Raw genomic sequence first — 17,632 nt, 5'->3', positions numbered from 1 at the left:
TGTCTGCAGGACAGTCTCAGGAGCTCTTAGCCAACAGCCAGGTTCCAGGACTTCTTCAACAAAAGGACTGTCTTTCACCAGTGGACAAATCTGGCAAAACAACATCAAAACAGACAAAGTACCAGCAAAACAGCCATGTCTCTCCTCAGTCCTTGGCAGCTCAGGGGGCAGGTCTCACAAGTCCAGGGCAATTCAAAGTGGCCCCAAGCAATTCTCTCAGTCTCTCTCTCTGCCTCCACGAGGGTGCTGCTTCCAAAAAGTTCTTCTGCCTCTCTCTTGTGTCTCTCCAAATCTACGTCACCAGCTCCTCCCAGTTCAGGACTTTCTTTTCACATCAAAAAGTCCATCCCACAGGTGGGATTAACAAGCTCTGGGTTTTAACACAATCAGTTTGAAAACCAAGCCAATACAGGGGGATCTTTATATTCCATTACGATCACACCCCTTTAATCTGTCGATTTCTTTTCCCTGTTTACCTTCTCATGTTTCTCTTACTTCTTGTATCTAAATGTCAAATTTTCTGTTCAACTCTGTTTTTTTCATCAAGAATGCTTAAAATTCTCTATTTCATTGATTGACAATATTTTCCCAAAAAACATGATACTCCATTTTGCTGGGTAGGTGATTCTTGGTTTCAATCCCAGCTACTTTGACCTGTGGAATATCATATTCCAAGCCCTTTGATCCTTAATGTAGAAGCTGCTAGATCCTGTGTTATCCTGATTGTGTTTCCACCATATTCAAATTGTTTCTTCTTGGCTGCTTGTAATATTTTCTCCTCTATCTGGGAATTCCAGAACCTGGCTATAATATTCTATGAGTTTTCTTTTTGGGATATTTTTCAAGAGGTGATTGGTGGATTCTTTCAAACTCTATTTTGCCCTCTGGTTCTAAAACATCAGGACAATTTCCCTTGAGAATTTTTGAAGCATGATTTCTATGTTCTTTTTTTATCATGGCTTTCAGGTAGTCCAATAATTTTTAAATTGTCTGTCCTGGATCTATTTTCCAGGTCAGTGGTTTTTCCAATGAGATACTTCACATTGCCTTCTATTTTTTTTTTCATTTGTTTGGCTGTATTTAATAGTATCTTGATTTCTCATAAAATCATTAGCTTCCCTTTGCTCCACTATAATTCTGAAGGAATTATTCTCTTCATTGAGCTTTTGAGATTCTTTTTCCATGTGGCAAATTTGGCTTTTTAAGGCATTCTCCTCATTGGCTTTTTGAGCCTCTTTTACCATTTGTGTTACTCTGCATTTTAAGGCGTGATTTTCTTCAGTAAGGTTGTTGACTCTCTTTTCATGATGTTCTTGCATCATTCTCATTTCTTTTCCCAATTTTTCCTTCATTTCTCTTATTTGGTTTTTAAAATCCTTCTTAAGCTCCTCTATGGCCTGTAACCAATTCATATTTTTCTTGGAAGCTTTTGGTGCAGGAGTTCTGACTTCATTGTCTTTCTTCTCTTCCATGCTTTGATACTTTTTGCCCCCAGAAAAGGAATCCAAAGTCTGAGTGCTGTGCTTGTTTTGCTTCCTTTGCTTGCTCATGTTGCAACTCAATTATTTGAATTTTGACCTTATTTCCACAGTAGAGCTTTGCTTCCAGAGAGGGGAGCTTTGTTCCAAATCACTGAGGTTTTCACAGCTGCAGGAGCTATTAGTTGGATGCTCTCTCAGAAGTCTCCACTGGCTCTGGCACCTTGTCACACACCCCAGGACCTCCATCCTAGACAGCAATCCAGATCTAATCAGGTTAAAGCAAGAGCAATTACCCCTCAGACTGGTATCTTCATACCCCTACAATCTGCAGGCCAGGAGCTCTGAAGCATCCCTGCAGTTTCAGCTGCTGTGCCTCAGTCCCTTCTCCCTCTGGAGTAGAGGCCAGATCACTCTCCTGGACCCCTTGTTCCCACAATGTCCACACTGAACTCTCACTTTGTCTTTGGCGTTTATGGGTTGATAATTCTGGAAACTGCCACAGCCACTAGTGATCCAACTCTCCTGAAGTCCCTATAGCTAGGGCTGGTCATGGCTGCCCAGAGGCTAAAACCATGGACTCATGCAGGGCTTGGCTCTGCTCCCAGTGTGCTGTGATGGATCATTCCTATGCTCTTGGCGGGCTGCCTTTAGCAGGAGTTTTGTTTCTCTCTGTCACTTTGTGTGTTCTGTAGCTCTAAAGTTTGTTTAGTGTCATTTTTATAGGTATTTGAGGTTGTTATGTAGGGGGTATAAGGAGTTTTTGTGCTTCTATGCAGCCATCTTGGCTCCACCCCTACAGAGTTTCTTAGTCTCCATTCCTTTCTTCTGAGATTCCCTCTAATTTACCCTGTATTACAGATCTTGTCTTTACATAGTTTGCACATTGTCTCCATCATTAGATTCTGAACTTTTTGAGAACAAGAGCTGTTTTTCCCTTTCTTTTTTTTCCCCTTAGTATAGTACCCAGCATAGTAGGCACTTCATCAATGTACAATCACTGACTGATTAACTGGGAATCTTCAGAATCCCATTACATCTCAGCTTGAGTCTCTTCTGTAGCAGCTGTCAAACTTGTCTTCCTCCTTTCTGCTTTTCCCTCTAAAATCAGAGAGAGGAGAAACATTAGGTACTTTCAAGAGTCTTAAAACTTTCTTACTATCTCAGGACTCTAAAAAGAAAATCTGGAAATGCTGCTCTTATCTGATGAGGTTGGACATCTCCTTAACCAATCAGAAAGCTTTTGTCAGGTAATTGTTCTTACTGCAGGTCTCTTCAAACAGCTGACAGAAGTGGTTTCATTCCCTTTATGAGTCTCCCTCTGTTGCCAATTTATTAATTCTATTCACAACAATGTGAAACCTCTTAATTCCTCTATCCTAAAATGGCTCAAAGTAGACTCCTAGCACTCATTCTCTCACATTTAACTTATAAAGTCATAGCTCACTGCATTTTCCCCATGAAAGAGAAACTTTATTTAAGCATATATCATTCTCCAAATGTTATATGTTTTCTCATTTTAAATACATTTTTACTCTCTTTAATCTTAAAACAGGCAAATGAAAATGAGAATTTTCATTTTTCATTATCCAGTAATATTTACCTCTTGGTGCACCATTTTGAGGTTTTCTTGACAAAAATACTAGACTGGCTTGCCAATTTCCTTCTCCGCTCATGTGACAGATGGGGAAACTGACACAAAGAGGATTAAGTGACTTGCCTCAGGTCACAGTAACACTAGTGACTAACCAGTTTAATGTCTGTGGCTAGATTTGAACCCAGAGAGGGGAGTCTTCCTGATTCCAGGGTCAGCACTCCAACACTGCACTGCCTAGTTGCCCCACAATTTTTTGCAAATCTTCAGCTTTGTCCAGCATCTTATTTTGCATCCTTGAAAATAGCTTCCTTTGTACTCATATTTTCCAGTTTTTGATAAATAAAACTCCTTTTCTGCCTCTTTAAAGCCACCAAACTGCTCATAAGGAAATAAAATATGTCTCTAAATTCTTCACAAGATGATTTAAATTTATAAAAAGCCAAAGTTCATTTTCTGTCCTAAGCTACTCAATTCCCATCAGACAACTATGTTCCTTTATACAAACATTTCAGCAGTTTTTATTAAACTAAAGTTCCTTTCCTACTCCTTTTGGCCATTCAAATGATCATCTGTGACAGATGCAATATTTCACATTCCTTAGCAGTTTTTATAACTTTACCTCCACACAAAAATACTATTTTATGTTTCAGAACTAAACCAATGCACATGAAAAGAGAAGAATCTTAAAATGGCAGTATCTTACAATTAACAATTGGACCTGGGGCATGCTGGAGCCAGCTCCAATGGTCTCAGAAGAGCCATTGTTAAATATTCAGTTTGAGATTTTACTCCTCAGAAATCCATAAGTTTTACAAATCAGGCCTTAGTTTATGGTTGTGTTGACTGTCTAGGTTTGAGAAAGTGATAGAGAAAATATTAATAAAGTAGATCAAGCTCAACTGTATTCCATGTATGTCTTTTTGCCCAAGAGAGTCAATGTTACTACATTTATCAGCATAGGACTGAAGATGTGTTTAAGTTCTTAAAAGTTTTGAGTCACTTCATGCTACAAAAAAGAAGAAAAAATCTATTAAATATATCATTGTGACTTAAGGTAAAATTTATTTTTAAATTAAAAAAATTAAATTTAAAATACAAATGATTTCAAAATTAAATTCACTATTCCCTCTCCTCAGACACTACAATTGTCTCTGATGGCTATTTTTAAACAGAAAATAATTTAATTCCTATCTATTATTAGCAACTTCAAAAGTCAATAAATGCCTGGCCTCTCTGTGATCTCATTTGATTTTCAGTAGAAAGTTTTTCAGATATCAGAAATTATGGGAATGGTAAATATAATTAGGATATCAACACTGTCATTTCAAATAAGACTAAAATCAGCTAACGTATATACAGTACTTTTAAGATTTGCAATGTGATTTACAATTACCAATTCACTTATCCTCTCATGAACAGTGGGAGATAATTGTATTATTATTACCATTTTATAGCTGAGGAAACTAAGGCCAACAGTAATTTGCCTGGTGTAACACAACTAGTAAGTATCTCGGGTAGGATTTGAATTCAGCTCTTCCTGATTCTAGGTCCAGCTCTTCATACAAAAAAAAAAAAAATGGACATCAAAATGGTTAAATCATTGTACATGAAACAATAAACTGTTGTTTGTGGCAATGTGTCATGGTGAACAGAGAGCTAACCTTGAAGCAAGTCATTTAATCACCATTTGCCTCAGTTATCTCATCTGTAAAATGGGAATAATATCATTATCCAAGGTTTTATAGAGATTAAATGAGTTAATAATTTTAAAGAGCTTAGCAAAGTACCACACATATAGTAGGAGCTGTGTAAATGTTAGCTTTTATCATTATTAAGTAGATGTTTTTAATATCCCTAATACTTCGAGAATTCATTATTAATTAAGAAAATTACTGTTCTAGAAGATGAAGAGTTTTATTCTGTTTTGTTTTTGTTCTCATAAAATGCTATGTTGCTTTTTCAAAAGCAACTAATTAAATCAGTTTCAGTAGCTGTAGTTTCCACAGTCCCACTGTTGTTTCATTCTGTTTGACTTTTAATTATCTTTAATGAGTTTAAAGTAGTTTCTTAGCAATATCTTAATTTGTATTTCTCTAATTATGAGAATATTTTAATAATTTTCCAGATATTTTCAGCTAGTAAGCATTTGTGTTTCTTCCTCTGATAATGACAGCTCACATGCCACTCTTCCATTTTTGGAATGGATCTTACACTCATAAATTTGTTTCCTTCCTTGTAGATATTGGATATTTTATTTTCATCACAAATGCTTTAGGAGTCTTTTTGCTTTTATTGTTATCTGTTTCCTTTTCTTGATAAATTGCTTTCTTTCCTACTAAAAAACTACCAAAGCCATCTATTTTCAGAGATATTTTAAACTTATTGAATAGATGGAGACCTTCCTCTCCACAGCTGCAAAAACATACACAAACACACATGTACACATTTGTGTGTTTCTGTGTTGTGTGTGTATTGCTTTTCAATTTTTTTTAAATTTTTAAACATTTGAAAAAGGTCTAGATCATTGATCCACTTGGAATTTTTTACAGCATACCATACAAGATGCTGCTTTCCAGTTTTGTCCACATGGTTTACCGGATTCAATTCAATTCATTTACACAATATTTAGTGATCTTAGATTTACCAGATGCTAGTATACTTTATGCCACTGGTCCTAAATCTGAATTCTGTTTTCCATATGCAGAATCACAGATTAGCAACTGCAAGGAAACCAAGAGGTCTAGTCTAAGCACTCCCTCTTATAGATGAAAAAAAAACTGAGGTTCTGGGAAATGAAATGACTTATAAAAGGTAGTAAGTAACTCACTGAGTCTGTATTCAAACCCAACACCTCTAGTTAAGAAGAAATTCTTTTCACTATGACTCACTATCTTAGTTCATTGATTTAATTTTATTTTTTATCTAGTGAAAGATTGTTTTTAAAATTAACAAAATTTTTTGTAATTAGAGTTATGACCATGCTAGTCCTATTATACTATTTTTTTTTTGCTTTCTTTGAAGAGGGGAAGGCCAGGCAGTTAGAGTTAAATAACTTGCCAGATGTCACATAGCTGGTTTTGTGTTAAGTGTCTGAGGCCATATTTGAACTCAGGTCCTCCTGACTCCAGGGCCAGTGCTCTATTCACTGTGTCACCTAGCAACCCAGTCCTATTATTTTTTAAACAATTGCCCTTGTATTATATTTTCCTGTATTCACTTAATATTTTTTGCACTGATATTTATTAATGATAATAAGCTATCAGACTTTTTCTTTGCATTTCCTTGGCCAGATTTTGGGATAAGAGTTATATCTTTCTTACATAAAAATAGATAAATTGCTATCTTTGTTTTTAAAGAACCTGTATAGTATAAAAGTTTAATAGAATACCTTTGTGATTTCATCTGAATCTATTGAAGTTATTATTCAATTGCATTGCTCTTTCTGAAAACAAATGCACTATAAATTTACTTGCTTTTCAACCACTGCTGTTTCTTGTTTCTTTTATTTCTTCCTTTGTGTTTGCTGTCAGTATATTAAATATTTTCTCATTTTCTAATTTAACTTTAATCACATATCTTTCATTGTAATCAATTAGTAGAAGAGAGTTAATTTCATAAATTACAAATAGAAGATGGAGACTTTTCTGTGTAGTTAACTAAGAACTGACAGGTGAGACCATAAAATAAATGACTGGATTTTTACAAAATTGTTCTAATATTTCTTGTTATGTAAATTATGTGGAGTAATAACTGATTGTTAGATGAAAAATATTGAGAGAACTGGAAAATAGTTTGGAAGAAATTACTTTAGACGAACATCGGAAAATATATAACAAATCAAGGTCCAAACAGATTCATGATTTTTACATAAAAGGTGACATCATAAAGAAATCAAGGGATTAAGGAAGAAATTATCTTTTATCATATATAGTATGACTATAGATACCTATATATAGAGAGACATTATATAGATATATTACCTATAAAATTATTTATAGATAATGGGAAAATGACCAAACAAGGGAGAAAATCATGAAATATAAATATGCAATTTTGATTAAACCAAATCTTTTTATATACAGGAAGAAGTTTACTTTATGTCTTATAATATTACTGATATCTATACTTTAGATAATAATATTGTTTCTTGTTTCTTCTGCCATTCAATAAAACTTCTCCTAAATCAAAGGAAGAAACTTCATTTTTATTCAACATAAATATTGAAAGATTCCCAGATTTTTTGACTATCTATTGTTTTCGAACCATCTCTTATTTAAAAAAAAATTCTTGAATTACAATAGTCAGATTCTTTTCTTCTTTACAGTTTTCAAGATTTCAATAATTCCTAATTACCTCTCCTTGCTCTCTCCTCAGATCTGTCCTTTCCTCTTTATTGATTTCAAATCTTTTTCCATCTGGGGATTTTCTGAGTTTGCATTTCCCCTTTCACTATTCCCTTAGTTACTCTTCCCTCTACTAAAATAATTTACTTTTTGTCATTTTATTTGGTTTGTATTTTAAGGGTTGTTTCTAATTTTTAAAATTTTATGATCATCTTGTATTCTGTTTTCTCTGTCAAATTCAATCTATTCTGTCATATCTTGTGATAGTTTACTTAATTTCGATTTATATTTAATCCAATTTGTTGTGCCTTGAAAAAATTCTGACATTATCTTTTCTTCCCTTAAGAATAAAAAACGTTATCAGGAAAATATATAGTAGAGAGAAAAGTTAGCTTGTCATACAACAAAAGAAAAGGATAAGAAATGGACAGCTCATATGCACTGGATGCCAGGAGAAAGCAAGGGAGCACTTCTTTAAGTTTTCTTTCTAATAATTTGCTTATTTGGGGTGTTTCTAGAGCAATTTATTTTTCACTTAGATGTTACTCTATAATTCCCAATTGGATATTTTTCTCTCTCATATTTAAGTTTCATATTTACAAAACTCCCTGACTTATTACCCTCTGATTTGAAACTTGAGACATTTATAATACCTGGACATTTCTTGTTTTTTATTTAATTTTACTTTTTTTTAAAGTGAAAACCCCTCTTCCCCTGCTCTATCTTCTTTAAGGAAAAAAGAAAAACAAAATTCCTGTAATGAACACATGTAATCAATCAAAACAATTTTCTAAATTAGCTGTGTAAATAAAAAAGATAAGAATCAGCACTATGAGTTCATCAGCTATTCTATCATAAGATGGACAGTCTATTTTATCATGTCTCCTTTGGAATCTTGGGTGGTCACTGTGATGCACAGAGTTCATAAGTCTTTGTAGAAATTGTTTTCCTACTTCCACACAATTCACTCTGCATCCCTTCATACACGTTTTCCCAGGTTTCTATGAAAACCTCCCCTTCGTCATTTCTTAGAGAACAATAGTGTTCCATCACATTCATGTACTTGTTCAACCATTCCCAAGTGGATGGATAACCCCTCAGTTTCTAATTCTTTGCCATTGAAAACAGAATTCCTATAATTATTTTTGTATAAAAGAGTATTTTCCTCTTATTCTGATTTCTTTAGGGTGTGGACAAGGTAACTTAATTGTTGGGTCAAAGAGTGTACTCACAATTTAATAGCTTTTGGTGTATAATTCCAAATTGCTTTTCAAAATGGCCATACTAGTTCCCAGATACACTGACAGTACATTAATGTACTATTTTGTGGTGTATCATTTTTCCCCAAACTCCTCCAGAATTTGTCATTTTCTTGTTCTGTCAATTTTGTCAATCTGAGAGCTATGAGGTGGAGCCTCACATTATTTTAATCTTTGTATTTCTCTAATTATCCATGATTTATATCATATTTTTTTCATATAGCTATTGATAGGTTGAATTTCTTCCCCTGAAAACTGCCTATTCATATCCTTTGAGCATGTGGGATAGGGCTCCTCTTCTTATAAATTTGAATGAATTATTTATAGATCTTAGAAATGAATCTTTATCAGAGAAATTTTTCAAAAAGTTTTTCTATTTATGTTCTCTTCATCTAATCTTTATCTGCCCTGGTTAAGTTTATACAAAGACATCTTAAATTTATGTAATTAAAATTGCCCAGTTTGCCTTCTGTGAAAATGTTTATCTTGTTTAGTCACGAACTATTCTCCTATCCATAGATCTAACTAGTCATTTCTTCTTGATCCTCTAATTTGTTTATGATGCCACTGTTTTATGTCTAAGTAATACATATTTGAAATTTATTTTGGTGTTTGGTTTGGTTTTTGTCTGGCCCTTGTTTCTACCAGACTACTTTTTAGTTGTCCAAAAGTTCTTGTCAAATAGGAAGTTCTTGACCAAATTCCTGGGATCCTTTGGTTAATCAAACATTAGGCTACTATGTCTTTTTATTTCTTTATATTGTATACTAAATCTCTTCCTCTTTTCAACCTCTGTCTTGCTTACACAGTTCCAAATTGTTTTGATGATTATAACTCTGTAATATTGTTTGAGAGCTAATACTGCTAGGACCCCTTCCTCCCCTCTTCTTTTAATTAAATCTGTTGAAATTCTTTACTTTTTACCTCCTCCAGATGAATTTTGTTAATAATGTTCTTAGGTCTATAAAGTAAACCTTAGGTAGTTTGATTATTATGACATTGAATAAGCAAACTGAATTAGGAAGTATTGCCATTTTTTGTTATATCACCTCAGTCTGACTATGAGCAATTAACAATTATCCAATTATTTAGATCTCTTCATTTGTATAAAGTATTTTTACTTTACGTTAAGTCTGGGTTCTGTGCTCTACTGATAACAATATCTCAATTGAGCTTTTGTCCTCTTTGATCATTCTGCTGCTTTGTTTACCTATCAAGGATTGTGTTATTCGCAGGGTCTCAGGGACAACTCACTCTGGGGACCTAAAAGCCTTCATTTCTCCCAAAGTGGTTGGATTCAGTGCAAAGTCTGATCAATTCCCTCCTTGTCTAATTTCTGAAAATTCTTTAATTTGATTTGAGTTGAAAACTCCTGTTGACTTGACCCTGGTTGGAATTTTCCAGCAAACTACCATGAGTCTCAGTTACTACAGCCAGCAGAAAAGTTCTGCTAGTTCAGAGTGATGTAAGTACAGACACCTTTTATTCTGAAATTCCCATCTGAGTTATTTCACTGTAGGCTTTATACTTGGCTAGAGGTTGAACCATCTCCTGGAATCAGAGCTAGACTTGGCTGGATGTTGGACTCTATCTCCTCAAGTCAGAGCTATACAGCTACTATGTACTTCTCAAATTTTTCCTCAGTCAGGACAATATCACCCCTAGGCACAGATCCCCTTCTCAGTCTGCCCTAGACCTAAGTACTGAACAACTTATCTGTCAGTTGGTATCTGTTCCCACAGACTACATAAGGTGGTCAACCTACTACAAGGGTCTAGAATTCCTTCTCACCCTGATACACAGCTGCAATTTTTTTTTAGTTTTTGTGTGCTGGAATGTTGCACATCCCTGGAAGGACTGTATCCCCAGGGTCCACAGACCTATACATCCATCTCCCTATGGTAACCTGGGGTGGAAAAATGACTGATTATGATTCTTTCTTAGATTATCCAATTAAGACTCAGGAAAGTGCATTTTTAAAACCTTTGCAGAAGAATCATGTTGGGGGAGCCGGACTATACTTCTTCCTGCTACTCTTCCACCTTGGTTCTATACTACAATTGGTTTCTAATATTTACTGTGACTATTCTCACTTATTAGTTTTATAAATATTAGATATTCTTTTCACTTTGCTCACCATCTGCTCCCTCATATGCAAAGAGTCAATGGACTTGATGTTATTAGGAATGAACATATGCTCAATGTATCAGTCCTCAACTAAGCAACAGAGAGCCAGGCAACTGTTCACAAGGGCCAGTAAAAAATGATGGAAGAAAGATCAGTCGATAGACAGACAGACAGACAGGCAGACAGACAGAGAGACAGAGAGATAGATTAGATAGATAGATAGATAGATAGATAGATAGATAGATAGATAGATAGATAGATAGATAGATAGATAGATAGGCAGACAGATTCCTCGAGCACTGGAGCTCTCTATGTTGTAGATAACAATCTAAAATTATAGAGGTATAATATTATAATATAACAATAAATGACAATATAAATTATAGGTACTTTGGAGAGAAGGTGCCAACCTGTATTGGTAGAGGAAGTTTCCTTTTTCCAGAGTCAATGAAACCACAGCCCTGTTCCTATTTCTACACATACAAGCATGTACAGTAGAGAAAAACATATTTACACTGGAGAAAAATACTTTTTCTTTAACAATTGAAGCTTCAAAAGAAGGACAATTATCATAAATGAAAGGGTTTTGTTTCTTATAGTGGTATCATGGAGGTTGTGTTTACATTGATACTTCACAAACTGTGTTTCATGAAAACATTTAAAAAAAAATATGAATAGGGCTTCTGTTTAAAAAATACTGATATTAGTTACATAGAGAGTTTGGAATTATTCAAATAACAAAATATTTATGCATGAATTTTTTTTGGAATATGGAAATAGGCAATTTCTTTACTTTGATGCAAAATATATTTGACCTGCCTTACTTTCCAAGTGATTGCATTCCCTCTGATGCACTAGACTAGCATTTAATAAAACACTACCCTCACACAAATATATTCAGAGGACCTGTTTGATGGCATGAACTGAGGTAAAGAAAATTGCAGTGTATTGTTGCCTATCAATTCATTTACATATAATTATTCTCAGAGTTCTGAAGGTTATAGCTTATAAACTATAAATCAAAAAATGTTTGGGGAATAGAAACTATAGGGATCATATCTGATAGAGACTGGATGATTTTAGATTAATATCATAAAACAGAGATGAGTCAGTGTTTATGCCAAGGCTTTGATTTGAGACATTAGAAACCAGAATGCAGAAGATGATCAAATGAAGTTAGAAATAAGAGAAAAGGCTGAGCACAGTAGTCAGGGACAGTAATCAATTGAAGTAGCTGCTTCAGGAGCTAAGCAGACAAGAAAGCTCTGCAGATGTTTTGCTGGGAGCCATGATGATTTGGAGAGTGGTATTGCATTGGTTTGTTGAGAACAAATTGACTGGGAAAAGCCCAAGTCAACTGAAAGGTTTGCCTGAACCTCAATTGGCTCTTTAGTCAAGTCAAAAACCTGCCTTATATAGATAGATTTCTATACCTATATGATTCCCTGCTAGGTTTCTGTGAAAGCCTGTTCTACCTCAAAGATATAGTGCACATGGGTAGGAAGGTATGATCTAGCTTTATTTATGGACAAATACATTTTGGTTATTCCTTATTTTGCTTTCTTTTGGGTAGATATGATTATTCATGATTCTGCCACATTAAGTAAATGCTAAGATTATTTTTGCTTTTTTCTCATTTAGAAAGAATCTCATTTTTAAAAATCAGTAATATTACTGTGATTGAGTTTGTGTAAATGGGAAGCAAATCAGAGGGGCTCAGTACGTACAGTGATGAGTATCATGAAAACATCTCTATCAATACCAGGCTTATCCTTAGAGGGAGTTAAATTTTATCCATGTAGCTCTCCCTCTACAGTTATCCTGATACATAAAAGTGGATGCTAGTGAAGTAAGTGGACTGGCCCAAAATGAGGAGGGAGGGAGAAGGGTAGAGAGAGGGAGAGACAGAGAGACAGAGAGATGGAGAGAGAGAGAAAAAAAAGACAGAAAATGTATGTAGAGAGGTGAAGATTAGTGTCACTGACAGACTATACTTTGGAGATAAAACTGAATTTATCAAGGTAGTCTTCATGTTGAAATTTATAAAATTATTTGGGGGGGATACTAGTAGTTGTAGAGAAGGAGAAAGGAACAGAAAGGGTCTCATGTAAAAGAACCCTCTTAAGTTGAGCTTTAAAGGAAATCAAGTCTGAAACACAGAGGCGAGAGAAGAAAGCATTCCAATCATGGGATGTAGGGGCACAGCCAGATGCAAGTTCATCTAAGAAAGATATGAAGTGCTATTTGTGATGAGCAGAAAGAAGGTCAGTACTGCTAGACAAGAGAATTCATAGAGAAGAATAATGAACAATAAAGCTGGAAAGGTAAATTGGGGGTAGGTTCTAAAAAGCTGTAAATATCAAACAGAGGAGCATGCTTTTTAATGTAGAGGTAGCCCCTGGAGATAATTGAGTAGAGAAAGGGGAAGGGAGTATATATAGCACCTACTTTGTGCTAGGCACTGTGCTAAGCACTTTACAAATATCCTATTTGATCCTCACAACAACCATCCTGCAAGGTGTAATGCCAAGTAAAGGCAACTTCCAAAGTTGAGAATAACAGTATAGCAACTCTCCATTTTATTCAGTGAAAAATTAAGGCAAAACATTCACAGAACAGAGAAAATACCCCATCCCTGGGCAGTACATTCATTTAGTCAATCACAAAGTCCCTCTTTTCAAGTGGAGATTAGTTTCCAATCATAAACCAAGTACATTCATTTGGTAGCCACAGAGCACAAAAAAGTCAAAAATTTCCCATCCCTGGATCACAACTGAATTACAATTATCAAGGCCATCTACCCCTGAGCTACAACAAGGCTAAGATATTATGACAGCATTTAATAATACCCAAAGAGAGGTCTTTTCTTCATCTTGACCGGAGGCAAGTTCTCAGCAATCTATGTTCTTGGGGAGACAAAACTTAACAAGGCCACAAGATACATTGTCAGTGTCCTTATCAGTTCATTCTATGCCTGCAGAACAGTCTCAGTACCCCTGAAGACATCAGCAAGACCCTCTTCCAGGATTTCTGTAAACATATAACAAGAAAATCCTTCTTCAGGGCTTGTGAACCAACAACAAGGTTCCAGAACCTCTGCAACAACAGTACTGTCCTTCACCAGCAGATGATTCTGGCAAAACAACATCAAAACAGACAGATAAAATATAAGCATCACAGCCATGTCTTCCCAGTCCTTGGCAGCTCCAGGTGGCAGCTCTCAAAAGTCCTGGGCAGCTCCAACTGGCCCTCAGCAATCCTCCACAATTCTGCTCCCAAAAGTTCTTCTGCCTCTCTCTGCTCCCGGCTTCTCTCTGCTTGGGCTTCTCTTTAAATCCATGGCACCAGCTCCTCCCAGTTCAGCCCTCTCTTTTCACATCAACAAGTCCATCCCACAAGTGGGATTCACAAGCTCTGGTTTTAACATTCAATCCAAAAACCAAGCCAATACAGGGGAATATTTAAATTCCATTATTCTTACACAAGGAAGGTGCTGTTATTCTTCCCATTTTATAGTTGAAGTAACTGAAGCAAAAAAAACGTTAAATGACTTGCCCAGGATCACACAGCTAGTAAATGTCTGAGGAGTTTCTGGGGTTAGATTTGAACTCAGGTTTTCCTGATTCCAGACCCAGCACTCTATACACTGTAACACCTAACTGTTTCAATAGTGTGGCGGCGGGGCGGGGGGGGGGGGGGATATAGATAAGATTAAGATTCAAAAACATCACTTTGGTGGCTGTGTGAGTGATGGATTAGAATGGGAAGAAACTTGAGGAAGGAAAACTAATTAGGAGTTAGTTTTAATTGTCTAGGCAAGAGGTGATGTGAGTCTGAACTTGAATGGTTGCTGTATAAGTGAAGAGAGAGGATATATGAGATATTGTAAAGACAGAAATGACAAGATTTGGCAATTGATTTGATATGTGAGATAAGTGATAGTGAAAAGTCAAGGATGATAGATAACTACATAGCATTTAAATCATGTTTTGATATTTATACACAGAAGATGACAAAGAAATTGTAAACCTGGTTGACTGGAAAGGAAGAGGAAGAAAGAATTATGTCTCAGGCACTATACTAAGTTCTTTATATTTTTTTTTTTCAATTTGATCTTCACAACAAGCTCGGAAGGAAGTTACTATATTTACCTGATTTTATAGTTGAAGAAATTGAGGCAGACTGAGGTTAAGTGACTTGCCCAGAATTACACACCTCAGAATTATCTCATGGTGGGTTTGAACTCAGTTTTTCCAGATGACAAGCCCAGGTTTTATCCACTGTTCTTCCTCACTGGACAGATCATGATACACTAAATAGAAATACGGAACTTTAGAAGAAACATGGATTTTGAATGGAAAGATAAAGAGTTCTGTTTTGAATATGTTGTGTTTCATAAGCCTATGGGATATCCAGCTTGAATTGTGTAATTTGTAGTTCATTATGTGGGACTTGAGGTCAAGAGAGAGATTAGGGATATATATGTATATATACATACACACATATGTGTGTATGTGTGTGCATATATATGTATGTATATCTATATGTGCATCTGCATCTATACATATATATATATATATATATATATATAGAGAGAGAGAGAGAGAGAGAGAGAGAGAGAGAGAGAGAGAGAGATTTGGGAATCAGTTGTATAGAGACTGGAAATGCATCTGTTGAAGATGATGAAGTCACTAGGCTAGAAAGTATGGGTGACAATCAAGGAAAGGTGATAAAGAAAGAATATCAGACAGGTAGCAGGAGTCAAGAAAGCAGTGTAACAAAAACCCAAAGAGAGTTCCTATAAGAAGGTGCTGATCAACAGGGTTAAATATTACATAGAGGCCAAGAAGGATGAAGATTGCAAGAAGAGCTTTAGAACTGACAATTAAGAGATCATCAGTTACTTTGGAGAGAGTGAACAATTTAAGTGATTATATTGGAATCCAGATTGCAAGTGTTTGAAAAAGAGTGAGGGAAGAGGATGAAGTGTAAGGGATGTAAGAATTTTTCCCCTAGGGGTTTGTCTGAGAAAGGGAAAAGAGATATAGGACTCATGGGAATAACAGGCTCTGGTGAAGGTTTTTCAAGAATGTGTGTCTACAAACAAAAATGAATGTGGATATAGATATCAAGACAGACACTGGTTGTTAGGAAGAGATTGAAGGATGGAGAGAGGGGGGATGATTATTGGAGGAATCTATTTGGGAAGATAGAAGGATATGGGATCGAAGACACATATACAGTAATTGGCTTTGCTGAGGAGAAGGGCCACCATTTCATTAGAAATGGTGATAAAGGAGGAAACAGTGGAAAAGGATGTTGAGGAGCTTGAGAGATGAGAAGGGGAAAAGAGAGTATATGGAGAATGACCTTAATTTTCTGGGTAAAGAATAAGACAAGGTCTTCAGCCGAGAAGACTTATCAGAAGACTGATAAGACTAGGGGTCTTCTTGGTGCCTTGACGAGAGAAGAAAAGCTAGAGTCATGAGTGGGATAAAGAATTGATAAAGAGGATAACATAAATCTGTAGGGAACACAGCACTTTCAGCATCAATCAAGTAGGAACAAAGGAAATAACTGTTGGGAATAAAACAGTGTTTAGGCATAGCAAACTGTGCAAATCCCATGAAGTTGTCAAGATACCATTTTAGTACTTGAGAATTTAATGCAGAAGATGAGAAAGGAAGAAATACAACTGGCATTTAGACACATTACTTTGATATTTAATAAACAAATAAAGGAGAGTTATGAAAGGTATTGCTGGTAAGTAAATGCAGATGGTGATATTTGAATCTTTAGCTCAGACATGAAATTTCTCTTTGAAATATGTCTTTATGTTTTCTCTACAAAAACACACTCTCCTTCAACTGTATTGCAGGGAAATCAGTTATATAGTCTAAAAAATATAAGTTCACATGCATTTTAGGAGAGATGCCAAAATAAAGATTTTAAGACTGGAATTTTAGTATCTATTTGTGATATGCTGATATTTTGAAGATAAATGTGACTCTTAATTCTGTTTGTGTCCTAAGAGGTATAAAACAAATTTATTTTTATTTATCATAAAAATCAGAGTGAAGATTGATAATATGTCTTATCTTTCACATTTTAGCAACCTGGGAACATCTGTTGGATAAAGTGTTATATGCAAGTGTATCTATAAAGAAGATTAAGTACAAAGAAATATTGAGCGTCTTTCATAAAGAATAAAGTGATGTGATTGATACCATCTAAAAGACTACCTTTGGGTGAATTGATATGACTTTGTTAATAGGATAAGCATTTATCTCTTTTTAGATAACCGCCTCTTGTCTGATTAGACTGTGTTATGTGTCAGTAGTCTCACATTCTATTTGTATTTTTATTGCCATATTTCTTGTTCAACTTTAAAGAACAAGAATCTTGTTGACTTCTAGGTGCTAAAGAACAGAACATTGGTATGGCAAATTTACTATTTGCAATTCTCCCCCCTCTCCCCAACAGAGTTCTGCCATTTTTTTTAACTTCTTTCCCTGACTCTATCTTCTAAGCATTAAGGGAGGCCATTCTCCCTCCACTATCACATTATCCATTTAGCCTTGTAGACATTTTGGATCCTATACTGATGGCCAAGAGTCACATCTTTTCTTATCAAGAAATAAATCTAATCTGCAATGGTGTAAGTCTCTGCCTTGAGAGTCATCTTAGACTGTGGCACAGCTGGCCTTTACCCTTCTAGCCCTCTCTATCCTTGTCCATTTTATGATGGCAAGAGCAGCTCACTAACACACTCCAGACATGTTACTTGGTTCTTAACTGAGAACTCTACCAAATATCCAATAAAACTCC

At 35.4% G+C, this 17,632-nt stretch overlaps 1 long non-coding RNA gene across 1 annotated transcript in view; it reads right to left on the bottom strand.

Annotated features, from left to right (window-relative positions):
* Positions 1–2,441: 2,441 nt before the first annotated feature.
* Positions 2,442–17,632, bottom strand: part of LOC138170042 (uncharacterized) — a 238,146-nt gene continuing 222,955 nt past the window's right edge. The window contains exon 4 of the long non-coding RNA XR_011170519.1: positions 2,442–2,579. This is a non-coding gene — a long non-coding RNA (uncharacterized lncRNA). The remainder of the gene's footprint in view (positions 2,580–17,632) is intronic.

This window comes from Petaurus breviceps, unplaced genomic scaffold (assembly GCF_028583685.1).
Source record: "Petaurus breviceps papuanus isolate PSGF00001 unplaced genomic scaffold, PetGlider_PUasm1.0 38, whole genome shotgun sequence".
Lineage (NCBI taxonomy): Eukaryota > Metazoa > Chordata > Mammalia > Diprotodontia > Petauridae > Petaurus > Petaurus breviceps.
Note: the sequence above shows the minus strand (reverse complement) of the source record. Positions and strands in the feature narration are given on the sequence as shown.